Genomic DNA, 15,543 nt, shown 5'->3' on the forward strand with positions numbered 1-15,543 from the left:
AAGTTTCATTTATTAATCACTAGAGATACATTAGTTTCAAAATAGAACCTTGGTTTTGAAAGATGTACTATCTTCTATTTTTCACTCTTTTGAAATCACATAGCAGTTTCATTTGATCCCGGTTCACTTTCAGGTTAGAGCACCGCCTTGAGTTTTGTTGCATAGTTAGTGAAATTGAATGTCTCATGGAGCCCTGGACAACATGGAGCTCCGTGTTCCAGCTCCTGCAGTTACTTCAACCTCCAGGTCCCTAAAATAAAGGACATCACACCTTAAGTGTCTCCTAATATATCAAAATTAGCCCTAGTCTTTCAGCGTTAATGTAGCTGAGTTCATTTTGGGCATATGCCATGTGCTAATAGGCAGTTACATTTTTTTTTAACAAAAGTTTAATGTCCCCATTAGTAACAGGATCATAAGGTTCTCTATTCACTGTGTGCTTACTACATAGACCTGCCTGAGCATCATGATGGCTCACTTGTAGAAAATAGTGACAACTGTATACAAAGTTCTACTTTCAATTTAAATTAGCTCTACCCTCAAAGACTCATCTAGGCTTGAGAGGTTGCAAGGCTAGAATAGAAGCTCACAATTAGTAGTAGAACAGAGCCAAATATTTAACTTTTAACTATATTGTCATTATTAGACTCCTGTTAGTGATGGCAATGAAAAAATTTATAGAAGTATTTCTTCCTTTTAAAATTTTCCTTCAAGTTTAAGTGGAAGATAATGGGAGGTGATGAGGTGATCAGGAAAGACTGCAGGTCTTGGATTCCAATGGGTCTAGGTTTAAATCTAACTTTCCTGGGGCATCATTCATGCTATATGATCTTGGATTATTTAAAGTCTATGAACTTAAGTGTTCCTCTATGCCTAAGGATGCACATGGAATTTTGATTTCTGATTTACAGCATGTTATGCAAAATATGAGACGCTTAACCTAGAATACCACCTAGAATTGTTCATTGCATAACATGTTATTTCCACATGTGATATGCTTATTGTATAAGTGATAGCGTGAAATAAAATGTATATGTCCCTGGAAGTTCATTTTGCTTCCAGGAGGGGTTAGGCCTGTTACTTAGAGTAAGTTGCCCAGCTCGGCAGCAGACCAAAGGCTTAAGAGATAAGCAGGGGGGCAAGCACCTGATTTACCCTCATTTTAATCAAATGGCCATCACACCACGACACATGGGGCCACAAAACATATATTTATTATTGTGATCCTTCTGGATCAGATGTAGATTGACACCAGTTCTAAAACAAGTTTGTCGATTAACCCTCCGTCGGGCGCAACTGATCTCACAGATTCATTGTACACAAAGATGCCGCTATGAAATACATCTTTACTAAGTCACAAACACAACTGGTGATAGGTTACAGTAGAGGGGGAAGATACGGAAGCGATGAGTCACGAAACTTAAGTTAACTGTTAGATATTTGAAAATTTGTGTGCAATGAATCTGTGAGATCAATTGCGCCCGACGGAGGGTTAAACTTTACAGAACGCATGGAAGAATGGTAACCTATTGAGCCATATGGGTATTTAGTAATAGACTAAGAATAGCTGCTGCTTGCAAAATAAGGAAAATATGTTATTAGTCTTTGGAAAGAAATTTCCTTACAGATGTGTGCCTTTGAAAAGCTGAAGAGAGAGCATATATGTGCTATCCAGCTTCACTATCTGCTATTGAAGAAAAGTTTTTACAACGACAATCAGACAATAAAGTAAAAGATGAGAGTTCAGCCATCTGAAGGGATGTCTGATATAAGAAATTGGAAGAAAAACATTTTAAAAAAAACCTGTGAAATTATTCTAGTATATGTGGATTTTGCAATTCAAATCCATTTTGGTGGCTTAAAGGGTATGTGATTATCTGGGGAGCTTTCATTCAAGAGTGGATACTCTTTCAAATATCACCCCACTGAGTAAAGAAGAAAAGTGAAATAAATCCTCATTTGAAAATGTAACTGCCTGTAAAGAAATATGTGACCTCTTAAAAGTAAAGGTGGTGCAGGAAATAAGAATGTTTTCTATTTCTGAATTCTGTCCATGGAATATCTGCACTGGATGGAATTATGTAAACAGGTGCTCAGTGTATAAACAATCTCTCATTCTGATTCACTTAGATCTACATCTTATAAACACATATATATTTCTCACACATTTAGTGCAATCAAACTGTGAGGATGAAAACTAAATATATATTACCTCCAAGGACATCACATCAATGTTGTCATGATGCGAGTTAATATTGAGATAAACTCAGTAGCATCTCCATGACAATATAGCTCCATTGTCTTGAGTGATGGTGAATGTCTGACTCAAAATATGTTTGAGTCTTCAGTTTTCTAGTCCAAAAACCATTTTCTTCTGGCTTAATTTCCATTTGCCTCTTAAAAAAAATCTTAAACAAGCCTCATCATCCTCAATTCTGTCAAATTTCACCAGTCTCAAGTAAGGGTCTGCAAGGGGAACTAATTTGTAAAATAAAAACAATGCAAAACAAGATGAGCTCAGGCTCACCAAGGATGTAAATAACATAGTGGAGACTCACTGTCAACTCCCTGACTTCAAAAACAGTTCTATTTTTCTCTACCTGTGCTAGTAGCTTCAGACACAAAATGAGAATGTATGTAATGGTATTCTCCTTACCAGAAGTACTTGAATATTAGATCTGTGGAATGAAATCCAGTCATGGGAAGGATTAGAATTGCAATTAGAGAGAAAAGCAGGCCACTTTTTCTGTTTACTCATTATTGCCTTATTTTTGAGCATACCTAGCAATGCAGTTCCATCATATACTTCATGTAAGATTGCCACACGCGTATATTCAGCTGAAACTAACTTATAATTTTCTGCCATCACGTATAAAATAGGGAATGTCCGGATATTTTGATAGACATGAAATATTTAACATGGTGGCTTTTTAAATCTGTTGTTGCAGAAAAAAGAATATGGTATTCAATTTAATTTGATTTAATTCGGTTGAATTCAGAACATATTTATTGAGTGCTTGCAATGAACCAGACCCAGTTCTAGGTGCAGTGGCTACAACACTGTACACTGGTTACAATCGCTGCCTTTCACAAGTAAACATACTTGTAGTTTGAGAGTTAGAGCTAGTGTTGCTTTAATCAGTGCTGGATCTGCCGAATTTAGCATGGTTTTATAGGCTTTTATGAATGATGTGTGAGTTAGGTTTAAATCACACACACACACACACACACACACACACACACACACACACCCATACACCTTTTACCATTCACTGTGTTTTATGATTTCAAATTCCTTTTTTCCTTTGAAGAAAAGCTTATTTCTTGGGAAGAGGTGGTTGAGTAAGATACATGGTCTGGTCCTCGTGTTCCCTTCTAGAATATTTTGTCCTATAGATAGGATACTTAATAAGGCTGTGATCTCATAGCCTTTGGTCTCTTTGATATCAACATGAGCAAATGTTTAGGGAGGTTTTTCTTTTCTAAATAGGGCGTTGAAGAGCGCCAGGTACTGTGTTACATACATCTGGAGAGTTGGGCCTTTTGCTTACCATCTGTGTGACCTGTGGTAAATTACTTAAGCTGTACTTGGGCTTAATTCTACCTTAACAAAAGTGAGCTATGAAACCTTATATTCAGAACTTTCTGACAAAAGTTTCTGTCTATACACATTACTGGCAGATTGCAGGTAGTTTATAAATGCTCAATGAAAAACACACATGTCCTAAGAGAGGTTCCCAACAAAGGTTCTCAATAAAATGCTTATGGAATCTGAGAGGCACATGAGAATATGGGGAGAAACAGAGGCAGAGAAAGTGTTCTTTTCCCTCTTTTGGTTACAAATCAAGATGCTCACTGTTTGTTGGTTCATTGCTGTTTTATGTGATGAATGCAATAGTGGTATCCAAAACTGAGAGATGGCATTTCCTTTATTTTCATCCATCACACAATGTTTGAGGACCTATATAATCTAAACCCATGGCTTTGTGACTTAAAGTCTATAGATTTGGAAAGATAAAGTTGCTCGGAAACAGAGTTTTATGAAGTCAAAAGGCCACTGGATTAAAGAAATCTGGTTTCCAGCAAATCTATTGGGCTTGTTTTTTTCATTTCATTTTTATGAGTGTGATTTTGAAGGAAAAAAGTGCGATTTATCTATTGTTTTTATTGTTTGTTTTTAATACATTAGCTGCAAAAATGGATGCTTCTATTTAAGAAGTCTATTTAAATTGTTTGATTAGCTGTTCTCTTTTTATGTACTCTGGCTTGAACTAAGCAAATCTGTAGTGTTAATGGAGTTATTTAGTTCTCCCTAAGACTGGGATATAGCAGAGTCTGAAAATCCTCTTATTTAAAATGCATTCCTTTCCCTTGTGTAGAAGGAAGTTTTTACAAGTTGGTGGGGAGGGTTCTTCTCAAGTATGATAAGGACATTTCAGAACAAGTTCAACTCTAAATTTCATTGTCAGATTATCTCTTTGTCTTTCAAACTCCATCCAAATTATTTAATTTTCCTTCATTTGAGTAAAGAACATGGCCTCTACGTGATAGTAGTCTCATGACAAATTTTCTTTATAGGGAAAGTGATATAAAAATAACTAATTTTATATTGCTGAACATTTGCTTTGAAGGCAACATGAGTGAAACAATGTTCTTACTACTGCTTGGCTTGAAATTCTCCTCAAATTAAAATCCTCTTTTGTGGTGGATAAATTCATTAGGCCATTACTTATTTCTTCATATAGAAACTAAAGACAAATTGGATGTGATATACAGCATGGTGTCTATAGTTAATTCAGTATTGCATATATGAAAGTTGCAAAGAGAATAGATCTTAAAAGTTCTCATCACAAGAAAAATCATTTCTAACTATATGTGATGGTGGATGTTAACAAGGCTTAGTGTGGTGATGATTTCATAATGTATACATGTATCAAATCATTGTGTTGTACACCTGAAACTGATATAATGTAATATGTTCAAAAATAAATACATAAATAAAAAGAAAAAACTAAAGACAAATGGAATGAGAAAGAAAAAATGGAATGGTATGGGAAAGGGGGCTTGATCCTAAAAGTTGAACTTGAAGTACTGGGGTAGGTAATGAGACAAAAACAAATAAACAAACAACAAAGAAAAGAAAAGAAAACAGGCTCCATTAAAGAAGTTTCCAATTGGTCCCTGTATCCTAGAATATTTTTATGTTCAGTTCAGTTTTCATTTGCTTCAGTAAATATGCTGCCCTTTCCTTTCCTCTTCTTGCTCTACCTCCCAACAATGTTCAACTTTCAGATACAAAAAGTCCTTATGTGTCTGGTCAGAGTAAGATTATAACATCATTGGCCTGACATTCTGTGTAAACAACAAGTTCTAAATGTGATTTTTACCATACTATTAATAACATATTATTATACAACATGTGCAATATATCCCAGTATCAATGAATCATTATTTATTATCTTGACTTATTAAAAATTGAAACAAAAATAGAAAGAATTTTATTAGAACTCATTGATGTCTTAGCAATGTTTGGATATGAGATGGTAATTAAGCATAGAGACTGAACTCGAACCTTAGACTTATCTCTTATGTTAGGTCATACTCTTGGACTTTTACTATATCTTTTTCTCCCCCTGGAAAGATACCAGCTAGTCAAGGAAGCTCAGATATTGCACTGATTTGACATTACCAACCCACCCAGAATAGCTCACCTAAGGTGTGATTTTAGTTATCTTTCTATTTGGATGCTTGATTTCTCATCAGTTCTCCTTTGTATTAGTTAGAATGCATTGATAGATTCATTGGTTTGAGTAGAAATATTTTCACAGAGGAAGGAGTTCAGCCCCCTTGGGATTTAAAGGCAGGAAATGGCTCATGATCACTCACCCAGAGAATTCTCTCTTCAACTCTGAATCTGAAAATCCCCTCTTCTGCCTCTGTTTCATCAGACAGGCATGTGGGCGATGATGGTTCTCTCTTTTCACCTTTGCGCATGGAGAAGTGTGTGTGGCTTGTGTACTCATGCCAGGACTTCATTCTCCTCACTACCACCTCCACCACGCTTAACGAGAACACACAACCAGCGAGTGCGCTCATCCCAGGCAGGGTTGTAATTGGGCAGAGGAGACAGTCGCAGACGAGTCACAGTGATTCCTTATCCTCGTTTTGTAGGGTAATAATATAAACAAGACCCGGAAGAATTTTCAAGAAGATAGGCTGTTACTGCTCCAAAAATTTCTCTGGGACCTCTTCAAATTGCATACTCTGCTTTCAAAGGCAGACACATGTATAGTATGTTTTAGAAACATGTCTAGCAAAATACATTTTAATGTTTACATTTTCTGTGTACACTTCACTCCTCTTAAGAATTGCAGCAAATGAAATGGCTTGTTTTCCACAGTGAAGAATAAATGAAGCATTACTATAAAAAATAACTATAAATTTAAACAAATGCTCTAAATACATATAAGGAACATAAAGAGGACAAGTAAGTGGGATCTCCATTTTTGTTCATCCTACTAGAGAAAGTCTAGCAGGACAGACATTACCTTTCCCATGTCTATGGTTTGGTGGGACACAGCCAGGACAATCTTCCAACTTCCACTCTGTTCATATATGGTCTTGGAGATGATAGGAAGAAAGACCTTTTCTCACTCACTTCTTTTGAGTAGTCAAGCAGCCGTTTCTGACTGTGAAAGAAAGAGCTGCCTCTGAAGCAATGCATTGCCTAGGTTTCATAATCAGGTGTGACTTCTCCACCTAGTACGCGTCAGATTATACTGGGACAATGTATTAAGTCATACAATAATAATGTAAATACAATAGTAAGATAAGTAGTTACAGTTAGATAGCCAAGAGAAAGGTTTGGCTCAAGCATCTGGGATTAGTGGTACAAGGAACCTGACACCTATTTATTCACGCTGATGTTTCTGAGAGATGTTCCGTTTGATTGGAACCTTGAAAGATAAAAGCTATCTGCATTTTGAAACAGAATGTGATTTAAGAGAGATTTTGTGATGGTTCTTATTTTGTTATTTTGACCCATCTCCATCCATAAGAAATACTATGCGAATCGACCTAATGTTAAGAAAACTCTCAGTGGAATTATCAAAGACATACATTGGAATGATGCTACCTACCATTGGGGCTCTTTGTAATGGCATTGTGCACTTTCTATTAATGGTTATTTTCCGCAAATGCAAAAGATTGCTTAATGAATGTCATGTACTCCAAGTGTCAAATGTATCTATACTTGTCACTTCATCTGAAAGCTTTGCTCCTGTCACTGACTAGGTCCCCAAAATGAGGGTTTGGAAATGAACCATTAAGACCAACACAGCATGTCTGCTGAGGTCTCAGTAGTGAAGCCAATTAAAAACGACTCAAAGAAAGGCAGTGTGTATTTAAGATAGGCACTTTTGGAGTGGCTAAATATGACTAATGTGGGAGTTAAATGTAAACATGGAATAAATTAAGTGGCAATTCAAAAGATAATGTTTTTTCCCCATAGTTAATTGAACTCCTCTGGAGGGAAATATGTCCACGTCTCCTGACATATTTCCATTGTGTTGGAGTGAACACTCATCGTGAATGAGGTTGGCTAAATGGCACTTGCCGTTTTCCCAATCCAGGGTTAAAGAAATTCCTCATATGAATGCTACTTTTTCTGGATAATATCTCCAATCTAGATTTTGGTACACTTCATTTTAAAGATTTCATTAAAATGTTAATTGGTTGAACTATGATTTTTCTCATCTCTAAATGAATTTTAATAACATGTTGTTTTTAACTCAAAGTAATAGCACATTCTGGTTTTCTCAGTGTGTAGGTTTATGAAACAATGAGTATACCTTTATAACCAAAGATATAAAAAAGTGGTGCTAGGTACTCATATACTTTATGTAAGTATAAGAATAGGTAAATAAGTTCATTGTGCTTTTAATATTAATATTTCTTTAGCCCAGATGAAACATTTAGTTGTTCTCATTTCAAGGTGACATACACATGTTTTTGATTATGGGATGCTGGATGCATATGACAGTGCAATTCAAATTGATTTCTAGGTGTACTTAGAACCATTCCTCCAAGCTGTTAAGCCTAAAGAAAAAAAAAAGATAATTTTTTTATTCTCTTCAGATCATTTTATTTTTGATAGAGACATTTTACTCTCAATCTCTGTTTCTATTAAATGCTATTTTTTTTTCCAAAATTTTATTGGGGAATTGGGGGAGGGAAAAGCATTGGGGAATTGGGGAAGGGGAACAGACAAGTTGCTGTCCTTTTGTTCTTCAGTATAGTTGTGGAGGATGTCATCTCACTGGCCCATGTTGGTATTATCATTGTGCTCTTCCTGGGCAAGGCAAATTGGTCACCGGCCACTAGATGGCTGCTCACGGCGGCTCTTGGCAGCTCACACAGGCTGCTGGCCACTCACGCTGGCTGCCAGCCACTTATGGTAGCTTATGGCAGCCCACTGCAGCCTCACTGCAGCCTACGCCGTCGCCGGCGACTCACAGCAGCCCAGCTCCAGGTCGAGCTGTTGTTCACCATCTTAGCTGTAGAGGGCAGTGTCACTGGCCCTAATGTGGGATCCAAACCAGGGCCCTGCTGCTCAGAGCTGTCGTCCCAAGCCAGCTCTTAACCAACGCACCACTCTGCCGGCCCTGTTTAATGTTATTTTTAACTTCAACAGTTAACTGTCCAAAAAACAAAAACAAAACCCAAAAGTAATTTTTTAGTATTAGGTTTATTTTTATCTACTTTAGTTACAAACTTGATATTCATTTAAAGACTGAGGTTAAATACATTAAGAGTCAGATAATAATTTGTCCTCCATATCTGAGAGTAACTAGTATACTATAAAAGTCATTAAAATAAATCTAATGCAAATAGACAATATTTCCAACTAAATATTTAAAAAATTCAAACTACATAAAAATTTGGAATGACATTTTATCTGGAAAATGAAACTAAACATTATGAATATGCTTTTCACTTACCTTGGATATAAAAATTAAGCTATAATAACTAAGTCGTGATAAGTAGGACAAATAAAGAATGGATCATATGTTGATTCATTTATAACATAATTTTTATGGGCTGAGTTATGTCCCCCCCAAAAGTTGTTGAAGTCCCAACCTCCAGTATCTCAGATTGTGTCCTTATATTACAAATCGGGTTGTTGCAGATATAATTAGGTAAGTTTAGGCCCTAGTGGAGTAGGGTAAGCTCTAATTCAAGTCCTTTTAGAAGAGAATAGGAAGGAGAAGGAGAAGAAGAAAATAGACCCAGACACATATGGAGAATGCCATGCAATGGCAGATGCTGAGATTGGAGCGTTACCATGTCTTAAGAAAATCTGTGTGATTTCCTTACCATGTCTTAAGAAGATCTGTCTGATTTAGCCCCTGGAGACTTTTTCATTCTTATTTCCTAAAGTCCTGATATTTACAAGAGAATTACAGTACTGGCATTTCCTACTATTCCTCTTTTGGTCATCTCATTTGGGTATGCTCTTTTTGTTATCTTTGAAACCTATAAAGCTTAGCCCATTTCAGTGCCTTTGTAGACATTCTTTGCTCTAATCATAGCTCTGTAGGAATACCAGCTCTTTAAGGAAGCCTGACCATTCTCAGCACTTCTCATCTCACTATTTATTTAGTGTCTATCTTCTCCACTGTTATACATGAGTGTAATAGTTTTGTTTTTAATATAATGTCCCTGGAACTTAGAGCAGTATCTGTTACTTATTTGTTTCTCATTAATTATTTGAGGAAGAAAACCAAAACCAAAACCTGTGAATAGATCAGCTGACTAGGGATTTGTCATCTGAAATATATCAGGTTGACCTGATAAGAAGTCAGTATGGAATACACAGTTTGCAATTTAAAGAATTATAGAAGATGGAAAACAAAATATTTCAATTCTCACCATTTAGTTGGGGTGTAGGGCATGTGACCTGATTCAGTTGGAGAATTTTGGGAAAGTAACTAGGAATTCTTTCTTTCTTTCTTTCTTTCTTTCTTTCTTTCTTTCTTTCTTTCTTTCTTTCTTTCTTTCTTTCTTTCTCTCTCTTTTTTCCTTAACTGATTAAAAAAAAATTAAAAACTATTATAAGAATACATTATTAATTGCTCCTTTCCCCTCCCCCCACTTTTTTTTTCTGATTTGAATATTGCAGCTCTTATCTGGGAAGCATGAGGGAAATGTCAAGAGAATTACAGTCCTGACATTGTTCAAGCTGCTGAACTAACTCCCAAAACTTTCTACCAATAAACTTACTGTGAGAAAAATAATCCCATACTTGTTTAAGCTAGTGTGATATAGTTTTTGGCTACTTACCTTTAAAGTCAATCCAAACAGTCAAAGCAAGATTGATTCTTTGCTCAGGTCCTTCCTCCATTTTAGCTACTAAATATGTCTCTAGAACAATTAATTTCTATACTAATTTTTCTTAACTTTTATTTTCCTAAGTCTCTTGTTAAATTCCTAAAATATCTCCATCTTTCTCCATCCCATGGTCAATTTTCAGTATTAAAATCTCAGCATAACATCTTTAGAAATGTTATTTCTTTCTCGCTTAAAAACAAATTGGTCTGGCTTTTTCATACCTTAACTTCTAATTAATGGGCTATTCTTTTTTAGTGCCCTTTGCTGAACTGACCTACCAACTTTACAATGTTTGAGTGTCCCATATCTCTGCCTTCTGATTTCTTCTTTTTTGTATCTGTGGTCTCTTCCTTGGTAACCTCTTCCACTCCCATGCCTTTAAATACTATAGGCTGATGATTGCTAATTTATATCTTCAGAATTTGTTCTTAAACTCTAGTTTTCTTAGACTCACATAGTTGACTTCCTACTGAACATCTTAACGTGGATGTCTCAATTGCTTCTTCAATTAGAGGGACTATTTTAATTTAACCCTTTACCTGTGTCTCACTTGGCCTTTCTTATGTCATAAAATGATTCCATTATTATCACAGTTACACTAACTTCAAACTTGTCAGTCATAAGGGGAACGCTCTTTTTTTCCTCATTCTCATTTCAGTATCACTTAATTTGGATTTATTTTACAATTATGTTTCATGTCCTGTACTTCTTATCATTTCTGTTACTAGTACCTCAGTTAAAATCATCATTGTCTTTCATTTGAACAGCTGAAAATGCTTTCTTGGTCCATTCTTGTTTTCTATAGTCCATTCTCTACACAGTAATCAGAGATAAACCACATTAAATGATAAACCAGATTATCTGTCTTTTTGTTTTCCTCAAAACCCTCCAATAAGAGTTTACTGTGATATACACCATGCCCTACACGGCTTGAAACTTCACTACTTGCCCAGTCATAGCTGTTCATTCTTCACCTGATTGTTGTAGGGCCATTCACTTGCACTTCACCCAGGCTGTCTTTCACCTGGGACAATCATGCCACAAATTGTTTCTATCTGACTTGTTAATTTAGTTTTCTATTCCAAAAACACCTGTTCAGGAAGGTTTTTATTACTACCCTAATTGAAATAATCATCCCAGGTCACTACCTTACCCTGTAATCTTCTTTGTTTTTTGCATAGATCTTATCAAATACTATAGGTATTATACTATATTACTTCTTTATTGACTAAATTCTCTACTAGAAGGTGATATTAATGCAGATGGAAATATTTCTCCTTTTTTTCTGAAATAGTATCAGACACTTAATGGGCAATTTATACTTTTAAATGGAAAAGTGAATGAAAATGCTCAAAATCCTTTGCAGAACTGAACAAAACTGAATATTAGTTTAAAACCTGTGGGACAGTTTTCTTTCTAATAATTAAGCTTATTTCTTCCTTTTTTTTTGGTGCCTTTTCCCCTTATATTAGACAGGATAATGATCTATTTCATTGTGCTTTTTAGGAGAACTATATCTCATATTTTCCTATTCTGCATTTTTGGTTTTTCTAATTATTAGTGTTTGTTTTTATCCTTATCTTATTTATACATTCTTTAGGTACAAGTGTAGTGTAAAACTAAATAGACAAAAATAAAATTTCTTGATGGAAGCTTTCAAGAAATTATGATATGTAAATATTGAGGAATTGTTTTTAGAAATTATAAATTGGTTTTTAAAATAATTTCATTATGAAGGTAATAATTAATGGCAAATTATATAGTTGTTAAATCAGACTCTGTGATAAATTTTTAAAACACAAAAATCTCGAAAAGCATTATGGACAGTGTTACCTTTCTCTAGTGTGATTTTAGGAGATCTTCATTTTCTTCCTTATAATTCTTATAATGAATATGTATTAATTTATAATCAGGGAACTAAACATAGCAGTCACTGTTTTTCCTAAAAAAAAATAATTATAAAAAATCTATAAAATGGCATTGCCTTCATTGAGTTTAATTTCCTGAAAAATAATAATTTTCCTAAGCCCATGTATAAGATAATAGAAAATATATATTGGTCTCTTCCCCTGGTTTCTAGCACAAAGTTCCAAAACCCTTGTGAATTTTTAAGTGATAAGAGCACTAGGAGCATCATTTGTTCTATTGAGGCAGCTCTGGGTGGATTTCTTTATAGGGGCTGGTCACCAGAAAGACCAAGCCTTGAGCTAAAGCTTGCAATTATGCAACAAATTCTTTCCATCTGACATTCAGCCACACACACATCCCCATCCTCCAGAGATGGAAGAGTGCCTGAAAATGGAGTTAATAATTGATCACGCATACATTAAGTAGCCTCCGTAAAAATTTCTAACGTACAGAGTTTTGAGATTCTCCAGGCTAGCAAACCCATCCACATAGGGAGAATGACACACCTGAAATCCCCTGAAACAGAAGCTCCTATACTTGAGACCCTCCCAGTTCTCACCCTATTATGTCTTCATCTGGCTGTTCATCTGTATCCTCTATTATATTCCTTAATAAACTGGTAAATGTTAAGTAAGTGTTTCCCTCACTTCTGTGAGTTACTCCGGCAATATAATCACACCTGACGAGGGAGTCATGGGAAACTCCAGTTTGCAGCCAAATGGGTCAGAAGTTTCGGGTAACTGGGGACCTACTACTTGTGATTAGCATTTGAGGTGAGGTGGGGAGCAGTCTTGTGGGACAGAGCCCTTAACCTGTAAGACCTGACACTATCTCCAGGTAGATAAGTGTTAAAGTTGAGTTAAATTGTGGGACACCCAGCTGGTGTCATGAATTCCTTGGTGGAGGAAAATTTTCATTCATTTGTTGACCAGAATATCAGAAGTGAAGGGCTTCGTTTGAGTAGTAAAAGATGCCCACAGGAGAGAACTATAGGAGGGGAAAAACTGGGTTGTTCCCTTCTCAGGAAGGCTGTCTCCCCCTCACCCCCATATACATCACGTAATTTGAAAAATACAGTGAAATAGAAACAACTGCATTTTATTTGTGTTCGAGGACAAGTATGCCTATTAAAGGAAAAATGATGTTATTTACTGAAATAACAAGGATAGGGACTGAGAGGTGTTTGAAAGTTCAGTTGGTAGATAATTTCTGGATGGCAACTCATGCTTTAGTCTTTTTCTTTGGTAAACATTATCACAAAAGCAAGACTCTAATGACTTGTGTGCAGTTTTCTGTCTCTTGTGTTTGTGTTTCAGAATTTGTAAATATCTTTTTTTTTTTTTCCTTTTTCTTTTTTTAGCTGAGCCATCCTGCTACCTGTTGGTAGCTCAGTGGCTGCTCAGCTCGGGCTGGGATTCGAAGAGCTCAAACTCTTGAGCGAGCTCTTAACTAACTGAGCTGCTCGGCTGGCCCTGTAAATATATTTCACACATATTATCTCTTAATAACCTGTGAGAAAGGTAGTCCCCACCCCCTCACTTTCATATTTGTCTGAAGAGTCAGAAAGACAAATGTGATGAGTGGATCATTAGTTCCTAGTTGCTTTAAAATTTAGTCCAAGCATGTTGATATGGGCTAAACACACACCATGACCTTCATTCTATTTACTTTTTTAGGTATTTCCAGTGCCTGTAACATATTACTCTGTCAAAAAAAAGCATTTATGGTTACACAAATGAATTAGATAAGATGCTGTATTGCCCTGCTATGTATTTAAGGAAACAAGTGTACAGAGGCTACCTACACAGGCTAAAGACCAACAGATGTACAGGCCTAGATCTGGTATTTGCCTGTCCTACAAATGTCATGTTCTTCCTCTCAATTCTGTGCTGCTGCTTCTCAGAATACATTGGGGGGAAGGTGGCAAGGAGCAAAAGAGAAAATGGCTAAAGAAACCCTAGGAAAACAAAGAAAAGGTGATGTCGTCAGTCCTTTTGAAATAATCCAAATGGTAATGTCCTCATTTGGTCTTAGCTTGAAAATCCAGTGTGACTTTTACAAACCAATTTCCTACACTACATTGGCAATAAAATGCTTAGCTATAGCATGCTGTGAATCCAAATGGGCACATCTAAACTAAAATGGCATGCATTTTAACGTTATTCCACTCCACAAGTCTCTCTTCAGAATCAGTGTAAAGCAAGATTTTATTGAACTGAGAGTCTGTATGAAAGTGATATCTGGAATACTTTTGTTGTTGTTGTTCTGTTTTTTGAAGTAGGTTTTGCATGGCTTAAAATACCCTCTGTTCTATAATGGAAGTAAAGTCGCATCCATTCAATACAGATAATATTCAGGTTTATTACTCTCTTAAGAGAAAGAGTCTGCCGTTTTGTGCCAGCGATCACGTCTGCAAACAATCACCGAGCCAATCTATTTCTCTGTGGAAAGTGTGCAGATTACTAGATTTTACTGACTATCAGAACCGTCTTGTTGGAATTATAGTTTATCCACCAAGCCCTACCACTGACAGGTAGACAAGTACTATACAAACTGAAGAGGACAATTAGGTATGGACGATTATGATTTCGGAACCATTTGTGTATTCTTAGAGTAACTACTCTTATGTCATGAATATTCGCACTTTATTTTCAGTACATAATGACAAAAAGGTGTGTTATGAGATTATAAGAACAACATTGGACTAATTCCAGCTTACTCCATTTATTCCACATGCATAAATAAATATGTCAGTTAGTGAAGCATTTAGGGTTATCCCAAAAACACCGATGAGCTTTTAACTAGGACGAATACAGCAAATTAAAATTCACATAAAGAAAGTAAAATACACCAAAATGTAACTAATTATGCCTACAACAATTTTTAAAAGAATTTACTAATGTAAGATTAGAGAATTAACAACAAAAACAAACCCAGCAATTGAACAATCATACATGTGTAGTATGATATCTTGTTATGTTAATGTAACCAAGCAGTCATCTGTGTGCATGTCCCCAAATATTCTAGCTTTGTAGAGTCATTCTCCCTCACAATTGTGTGAACACCCTCAAGTGGTTTATGTTTCCACTAATTATCTCTTGTTCTGATTTCTCTTTTTTCCTTGTTTTCTTATATCACTGATTTTCTGCACTTGTGATTAATCTCTTTGCCCTGCACCAACAAAAATCTGGACTCAGAACTTTTGTATTTAATTTTAAAAATCAATAAACAATATGAGTCAATTGA

Source organism: Hipposideros armiger, unplaced genomic scaffold (genome assembly GCF_001890085.2).
Source record: "Hipposideros armiger isolate ML-2016 unplaced genomic scaffold, ASM189008v1 scaffold_142, whole genome shotgun sequence".
Lineage (NCBI taxonomy): Eukaryota > Metazoa > Chordata > Mammalia > Chiroptera > Hipposideridae > Hipposideros > Hipposideros armiger.